Source organism: Centropristis striata, chromosome 14 (assembly GCF_030273125.1).
Source record: "Centropristis striata isolate RG_2023a ecotype Rhode Island chromosome 14, C.striata_1.0, whole genome shotgun sequence".
Classification (NCBI taxonomy): Eukaryota; Metazoa; Chordata; class Actinopteri; order Perciformes; family Serranidae; genus Centropristis; species Centropristis striata.
In genome coordinates this window covers 32890847-32900329 of record NC_081530.1, presented here as the reverse complement: position 1 = coordinate 32900329, position 9483 = coordinate 32890847, and the positions used below count along the sequence as shown (strand labels likewise).

The 9483-nt window shown below is 39.3% G+C and overlaps 1 long non-coding RNA gene across 1 annotated transcript; it reads right to left on the bottom strand.

The window, feature by feature from the left end:
• Nucleotides 1-379: 379 nt before the first annotated feature.
• Nucleotides 380-1667, bottom strand: LOC131985076 (uncharacterized). The gene is made up of 3 exons (XR_009395608.1): nt 1593-1667; nt 1277-1372; nt 380-649 (listed from the first exon to the last, which is right to left on the bottom strand). It is a non-coding gene; the product is annotated as an uncharacterized LOC131985076 (long non-coding RNA).
• Between the last annotated feature and the right edge of the window lie 7816 nt (nt 1668-9483).

Genomic DNA, 9483 nt, shown 5'->3' with positions numbered 1-9483 from the left:
TAGCCCCAGACTCCATAGAGTTAATGGCGAGCACTTGTGTTATGTTGTCTGCTGATAAACCCCCTTATAGTGGATCTAGTGTGTCTGCATGCTCCAGGTCTCCAGTCTGGATGCTCCAGGTCTCTAGTTGGTGGTTGTAAAGTTTCATGAGGCTGTGATTATCCTAGAGGTCCCAGCAGCTCATTTTATACACTGAGCTCAAGTTTCACACACTAACATCATCACACATGAAGGACATTGGGCTCATTGAAAATGTGATAAATGGTGCCCTTAAACCTCAGAGATATAAAGCCATGTGCTATGTGCTTTCCAGCTTCTTAGAAACATGATTAAGACGTGCATTAAATGTGTCTCTGTGTATTTAACATTTCTGTGGCTGCATCCAAGGAAGACATTATCAGGAGTTTAGGGCAAGCCAGTTCATTTGTATGTCACATTTCAGCAAAAAGACATTTCAGAGTGATTTACATAGAACAAGAAACACTTCAAGAGAAAATGCAGACACAACACATCAATTACATTTAGATACAATTAAAGATTCAAAATAAGAACAAGTTAAAGCAGGTATAGTACAAGTTACAGTATAAGTATAAGAAATGACTAATGTTGGGGGATCAGAGATCATTTTGTGTCGCTTCTATGAGATGAGCTGCAAAAGAGAGAAGATGAAAAAAAAAATTTTTAATTATCAGCATCAACATTTAAAGCATTATGATCAGGGTTATTATTAGACATGACTGTCACTTTCTCTGTCTGCAAAATACCTAAAACCCTGCCTTTTTTAGTTTAATTAGCCCTTTTCTTCCTGTGTTTCCATTAAAGAGGTGATCAGTTTTTGGTGCAGATCCAACAGCAGCAACAGTGCCACCATGTGGTCGTTTATAGAACAGTTGAGTTCAGCAATAAAAAACTTTTAGTGGTCAGAAACAGACCAGAATCAGTATAAACCACAGACATGTGACCCAGACAGATCTTCTACAGTTTTCACTCTTTTAACTCATATTTTCTATATTCTATTAATTAAATTACATAAACTGCTATAATTGCTGAATGCATCATGCAAATGCAAATTAATGGTCACATATCAACATTAACCCCTGCAGATTAATTAGATGGCATTGCACCTGTAGGTGGCGCCACAGCAACACAATTCATTTTTAAAAGTCTCACTTTTCATCAGTCTGGGAGGGCTGGTTGGTTTCTAAACATGATGTTATTAGAGTGCATTAAGAAGCAGAACTGCAGAATATTTTCAGATCAAATCAAGCTATATTACCCTTTATCCAGGTGTTGACAGTGATGCTGATCATGATGATTAAATAGAGAAATACAATCACCGGACGAACAACCATTCTCAACAGAAAACCAGTTTCTGGAAGACAAGAAACAATCAGAATCAGACGCTCAAACAGCACCGGTTATAATCAACGCTCAGATATACAGCCAAGTGTGTTGAATTACAGATAACTTAATGTAAAAATTATTTTTTTACTTAAATGTAAAAAAAAAAAGCAATCATTTGACGTTTTGATCTGTTTCATCTTTTTCATTAAATTGCACTTTTAGTTTCTGTGTTTCTTCAGTGTCTGTACCTGTTTCTGTCAGAGGTGTTGAAGGTTCAGTTGTTGCTGCCTGTGATTCTCGTCTTGTTGTAGCTGTGGTTGTTGTTGTTGTTGTTGTTGTTGTTGTCTTTGAAGGTGCAGTTGTCGCTGCTGGTGTTGTTCGTCTTGTAGCTGTGGTTGTTGCTGTTGTCTTGTCACCTTCAGAGTGAAACAGAGGACAAATACAGAGAATAAAACTAATGTCATGAGGTCATGACCTCATTTTGAAGTAAGGAAAGTGAGCTCACAGATTAAGACTTTATATCTTTCTGATAAAATGATGTAGTAGAAGTTGTGTCTCTGTTAGTCAGAGGGGGTGTTGCTGGTCGGCTACAGCTGCTGTCTTATGGTAAATAATGTTGCATGTCTGAAAATAGAACGAGAGCACGCTGACTTTGTGTGGGGAGTTCTAACAAGTGAAACCACTTGAACATAGAGCAGGATGTGATGTTGTCTCTCACCTTTTATCACATTCAGGTACACAGCAGGTTTTCCTCTACAGTAGTAAAGTCCAGAGTGACGAAGCTTCACGTCTGATATATACAATGTGAAGTCAACAGGTGAAGTACGAGCATATTCTGGTAGTCGTTTTTCATCAGGATCTCTGCTCCATGATGGATCATCTGATCCTCCATCATGAGGGCATCTCAGAGTGACGCTGGTCTTTTCTGCAGCGTTTTGTACAATTGTTCCTGTAGACAACAAACAACAAGTCAGTAAAATATTCTGATTTTACAATGAACCATCATAAACTTATCACACACATTCAGCATGTTGAGATTTTGAATAAGAGGACTGCACAAGAATAAATAATATAAAAGAAGAAAAAAAACAGGTAAAAATAGCTGAGCTCGTCACAAAGGGAACGAGGCATTGTCACTTAGTTTAAAGTTTAAATCTCTTGTTACAAATATTATTTCTGCACCGAGGTGTGATTTCATGAGGCCACATTTTACTAAAACAACAATGAATTCAGTGTTTACATTTGTACTTTTAATAATGCACCAGGAAGCTTCCCTTCACTCCCCCTGTATATGTGCAGCCCTGAATGACTTTTAGAGGAGCATGTAAAACTTACTATAAATAAAACTATAAATAACAATAAAATTAGTGACTTAAACTTTCTGACGCAGCTCTGCGTGAATGTGAATCAGCAGTGACAGGAAGTCAACATGAAAAGGTACAAAATAACATGTTTGGATTTTAAAAACTCCTTTTCATTAATGGAGTTTAAGAAAAATAAAAACATTTTCTAACTGAGATAGAAAACAGAACAACTTAATTAAAGTGTGATGTTACCTGATGGGATCACCGTCAGCTCCACAGGTTCATCGTTACACAAATATCTTCCAGAGTCTGAGATGGAAACTCTGTAAATGTACAGGGACTTAAACCTGTCTATCAATACAATGTATCTTCTGCCCGGGTCGTTGTGTCTTATTACCCGGGAACCATCAACTGTCAGTATGTCAACTTTGACTCCATTTGTCTCTCTGCTCCACGTCACTTTACCCTCCACAGAGTGAGGACAGGACAGAGAGGCTGAGGTCTTTTCTTTGACTATTTTATGGATTATTTCTGCAAAATAAACAGATTTTACAATAAATAAGAAAGTCCACATTTAACCGTCAAATGCAGAGATGCACATTAATTATCTTTTTCTTGTCTTTACATTATAGGTGAAGTTGAGTTAAATATATAAATATAACCAATAAGAAATGTGTTTTAACAGGTGAAGACTAACTGGTTAATATAAAAGTTCTTACCTGCAGAGACATTAGAGCCCAGAACAAAGAGCAACAGGCAGCTGAAGATATTCACCCTCATCTTCATACAGACTGAAATGATTCAGGACACAGAGTCACTTCTGACTTCAGCTTCTGTTTCACGTGAGAACAGGAACTGTGATGTTATATAAATATATACGTGTGAGTTGCTCGAACAGAAACGTGGCCTCAACACACCTCGTGTCTCTTTGTGGTCGATGACCACTGATACATGATACATACATAAATACATGTGCATCAGTGAGGACAGGGAGGCAGGTTTCTTTATTAGCTCTCCTGCAGCCCGGCCTGTTAGTTAATGTGTTGTGTTGTTAAATATAGTTAAACTGATTTTATTGTCTTTGTGCTTCATGTGTCTCTGTGTATTTAATCTTTCTGTGGCTGCATTCAAGTAAGACTTTATCAGAAGTTTAGGCAGGTGAGTTTATTTGTGTCACATTTCAGCAAAAAGACAATTCAGAGTGATTTACATAGAACATAAAAGGCTTCAAGAGGAAATAGACAGACATGTACTTCGAACATATTTACACATACAGACACAGGATACATAAAGACACCACGGCACACTTAATCCACCACATTTATCACATTTAACCCTCCAGCATAGCAGGGTGCTTTGTTTAAAGCTGATACAGCAGAGAGTACAAAACTTCTGCTGTAGCGAGCATGTTCACAGGCCAGGGTCCTGTATCTGCAGCCAGACGGTAAAAGCAGAAATGATGGGTTGAGAGGGTGGCTGCGGTCGTGTGCTATGCTAAAAGCTCTGCGTGCGAAGGCTGTGTTGTTGAGGTCAGACAGGTTGGGGGTAGGGAGACCAATGGTTTTGGAGGCGTGGTGTGTAATGCATGCTAGTGTGTTCCTGTTTAAGGTGGTTAACATGTTAAAGAAGCAGGCTGAACAGTAGAGGATGATGGGTTGAACTATGCTTTTGTAAAGTAATAACAGAAGTTGGGGGGCTACACAGAGTGCTTTGATCAATCACAGTGGGGTTATGGGTGAGGTTGTGTGCTGAGCTGTGGGTGCTGGAGGTGTTGATGATCAGTTCTTTTGTTTTCTTGACATTTAGTTTGAGGTAATTGTTTGTGCACCATTGTGAGAAGTGGGAGATGGAGTCCTGATAGCTTAGAGCAGAGTTATTGTCTTTAAGGAGTGCAAGCATGGCAGTGTCGTCGGAGTATTTGATATATGTAGTGACAGGTGAGGGGGCTGGTGCAGTCGTTAGTGTAGAGGGTGAACAGAAACGGGCTCAGGACACAACCTTGTGGGGCTCCTGTGTTGGTGATGATGGTGGAGGATGAAGACGTGCCCACTCTGACAGTCTGAGGTCTGTGGCTGAGGAAAGTGTGGACCCAGTGGATGAGGAGTGGAGGGATGCTGAGGTGGTGGAGTTTCCTGATCATCTGATGTCGCTGGACGCTGTTGAAAGCTGAACTGAAATCAATGAACAGGATTCTGGTGAAGTTGCTGGATGATTCCAGGTGCTGTAGGAGGGAGTGAAGGAGGCATGCCACAGCATCCTCAGTCCCCCTTTTGGCCTTGTAGACAAACTGGTACGGGTCCAGATGTGGTTCAACAAACGGATGGATGTTACGTATCAGTTTTTCAAGGCATTTCATGAGAATGGAAGTGAGTGCAACTGGCCGGTAGTGATTCAGTTCTGAGGGGAGTGGTTTTTTGGGTACAGGTATTATCGTGGATGTTTTCCAGAGGGTGAGTACTGTAGCAGTCCTGTAGGATTCCCAGAAGATGTTATGTAGGATTGGGGAGAGCTCTGTGGCACAGTCCCTGAGCACCTTCGCCTGGATGCCGTCAGGACCCTGGGCCTTGCCTGGCTCACACCTGCCCAGCTGCCGGTGCACGTCGTCCACTGAGAATGGCGCCTGATGTGTTGTCTCCGGGATTGGCAGGGTTTCCAGCAGCACCTCGCAGTCCTCAGAGCAGCTGTTTTTGTTGAACCTGGTGTAGAATGTATTAAGTTCATTTGCAAATGAGGTTGGATCATTTATTGATGAAAGTGTCGTCTTTTGTGTTTCAGGTTCCACCCTGTGAGGGTCCTTACTTTTTGAAAAGCTTGTTTTGTGTTCATGGTGCTAAATTCCTGTTCCAGTTTCTGCCTGTAGTTGAGTTTTGCTGTGATTTTGTCATTCTTTATCTGACAGCTTATGGTCCTGAGTGAGGCCCAGTCTTGCTGTTTAAAGGCCTTTCGTTTTTCCCTAAAGCTATGGTTGATGTGGTGTGTGATCCAGGGTTTAGAGTTTGGATATCTCTTTCAGATTTTAACTGATATTGTTGTAGAGATGCAGAAATTGTTATAGTCTGTGATAACAGAAACCCTTTCCTCCAGATTGCCCTCAAAAACGCCCCAGTCTGTGCAGGCCAGAGAGCCCTGCAGTCGTGCGATGGCGTCCTCCGACCACTGGTTGACGCTGTAGCTCTGGGGCTTGTGGCGCTTGAGTGTTGGTGTGTACAGCGGAAGCAGGAAGATGATGTTGTGATCCGCGAAGCCAAGTGGAGGATGAGTCCGGCAAGTGTATGCATCTGTAATATTCCCGTAGCATAAGTCCAAAATGTTTCCTCTTCTGCTGTTAAAGTCGCCAACAATAAACACTGGTGCCTCATGGTATTTACTCTGCATGTTGTTAGCACCGTTAGCAACTAGCCTTGGTGTTGGTGGTTGGAATGTAAACACAGCTGATGACAACAGCAGGAAATTCCCTTGGGAGATGAAAGGGACGGAGGGATAGGGTCAGCATCTCTCTGGACCTGTTGTTGATGTACATGCAGACCCCTCCACCTCTATCCTTGCCCGACTGCCCCGTCCGGTCTGCCCTGAAGATGGTGAAGTTGTTGAGATCTGCCTCGGTGTCCAGGACAGCCTCGCCAAGCCAGGTTTCAGTCAGGGCGATGATGCAGGCCTCCTTGAAAGTTCTTTCCACCAGGCACTTGAACAGTCTTTTCCTCAGCCTGGTGCGTACCCCTCCTCTCTTTCCTCTTTTCCTCGGTCGGATATCTGCTGGGATGACATTGGGTGGCTTGATATTGCAGAGTTTGGAGTGCAGGAGTTGTAGCAGTGCATCCCTGGTGTAGGTGAGTCCATTGTTACGCGCTACCCTCAGTGGCGATCAACAGTAAAATAACAGTGATCCAAATCTAAAATCACTTTGACACAGTGAGACACGAAGAGACACGAGTGTACAGACGGCGTCGTCGCAGCAGAGCATGCACCGACTTATGGGGTGTAGCGAAAGCAACACATCATAAAATTACATTTAGGTTCAATTAAAGAGTCAAAAGGCTCAGAATAAGAACAAGTTAAAGCAGGTATATTATAAGAGACACTGCAGTGTAAGAACTGACTAATGTTGGAGGATCAGAGATCATTTTGTGTCGTTTCTATGTGACGAGCTGCAAAAGAGAGAAGATGAAAAATGATTTTTAATTATCAGCGTCAACATTTAAAGCGATATGTTCAGGGTTATAATTAGACATGACTTTCCACTTTCTCTGTCTGTTTGCAGAATATCTAAAAGAAACAGCATTTTTTACATTTAGATACAATTAAATATTCAAAATAAGAACAAGTTGAAGCAGGTATAGAACAAGTTACAGTGAGATAAAAAATAAGAAATGACTAATGTTGGAGGATCAGAGATCATTTTGTGTTGCTTCCATGTGACGAGCTGCAAAAGAGAGAAAATGAAAAAATGTTTTTTTAATGGAAGGGACAGAAACATTTAAAGCAATATGTTAAGGGTTATTATTAAACATGACTTTCCACTTTCTCTGTCTGTCTGCAAAATACCTAAAAGACTGCCCTTTATTTTTTCATCAGCTCTTTTCTTACTGTGTTTCCATTAAAGAGGTGATCAGTTTTTGGTGCAGATCCAACAGCAGCAACAGTGCCACCATGTGGTCGTTTATAGAACAGTTGAGTTCAGCAGCAAAAAACTTTTAGTGGTCAGAAACAGCCCAGAATCAGTATAAACCACAGACATGTGACCCAGACAGATCTTCTATAAGTTTACCTCTTTTAACTCATATTTTCTACATTCTACTTATTAAATAACATAAACTGCTATAATTGCTGAATGCATCATGCAAATGTTACCTGCCTCAGCTCTAACTGTTGTATGATAAAGACTGGGAGATACAGTTTATTTTTAGTGCATTAATTACCTCGTGGACCAGAAAATCAGAAGTCTAGATCGCTACAGGAGAAAGGGGTATTAGAAATATGCATTAAGTGACAGAGTAAAGAATTCACACAACCAACAGGTACGTTTTTGAGTGTGTTATATTGAATTGTATTAAAGAAAACAGAATAATGAAAAATATAAATACATTTTTTTAAAATTTTCAGCACATATGAGATATCAACGACAGTTTTCCATAAACCCAGTTATGAATAAATCACAGTCTCTGTTTTGGGTGGCTCGCACAACCACTGGGGCTCCCTACTGCCTTTACAGAATGGGAGGAATCCCAGAAGAAGAGGAGGAGGAGAAGAAGAAGAAGAAGAAGTCTTTATGCAAATCTCAACCCAGGAATCCATACATAGGAAAAGAAAACCCGGCCTACAAGGCCAAAGTAGGGTTACTGTAATATTCATATAAATAAAATATACTTTAAATGTAAATAAATGCATATAAACACATATAAATATATACATGTAAATTGTAACATTGTTTCATAATAATCATATTAACTAATCTTTACTGTCCATTAAATGAACTGAACACATTTCTCAATATTAACATGAGACAAAATGCAAAATAGCTGAACATTTCTCTCCATTCATCTCTTTCCTTTTTCTTTTTTTTCCTTTTTTTACGGCCGCTCACTCGGCCGTAAAAAAAAACACACAAAAAAACACACAGAGTGAGGGTAAATAACACCGTAATATAATACATTTTTTAAAACACAACACATATGAATTTATTGCCTCATTCATCTATATTAACATTAGCAGATGCACACTTCAACTCCATTTACCGGACTTTTATCATTAAAGTTTACTCACCAGAGGCTCGAGCATCATACACACACACACACACACACACACACACACACACACTCCGGGCACTAATGTGTAACCTCTCAAATACAATTTAGCAAAGAACATGTGGCTAATAGCATGAGCTAGCGCCATGAATGCTAATAAACACACTCACGTTCTTCTCTGCTTCCGTGACAAAACACACGGTCCGTTATCAACCAACGGCAAAAAAAAAGAAGGGAGTTTCGCTCTCTGATGATAAAAATCACACAGACATTGGAATATCTGTCTCTCTCACTCAAAACAGTAATATCTGCAGCTAAGGGTTAGCATGCAGCTACCTCCACCACGGTCCGGCAGAGAGAGAGAGAGAGAAAAAACACGACTGCACGTACACCATGACGGCGTCTGATTGGTTAAGCTACGTCACTATCACGTGAACTCCTCATGCCCCTGAATCTTGTACACTTTGAGAAAGGCACATTCACCACACTTGAAATAAAACAAAATACCCTTTTTTAAAACAGATAAATGACTTGTACATATTGATCCTTTTTTTAATGTATTTATTGACATATTTAAGATTTTAATCATAAATCCTATTGGTAACACTTTACAATAACCATCATTTATAAATGGTAAACAGATTATTTATTTATTAATGTTTAATCATCATTTATAAATCGTATATAGGCCATTTAGAATGGTAAATAGATCATTTATTAATGTTTAACTAACTAAATCATTTATAAATGAAAAATAGATGGTATTTAAATATAAGTTTATAGTTACTTTACCATTAACAAACAATTCAATTATAATTAATCGTTTATTAATAGTTTTAGTTGCACACATTTTAACATTTTTCACACCATATTAACTATGTTAATGATTTTGAAGTGATTCATATACCTTTAAGAAATTGGTTGAAAACATTTAAAGATTAAATATGTATAGCACTTTGTAAATGGTTAATAATGGGTTAATAAACCATCTATAAACATTACTTAGATGGTTATTGTAAAGTGTTACCATCCTATTTATTCATTTTATGTAAGATTATTTAAATCAAACCCTATTTATTTATTTATCTGTCACA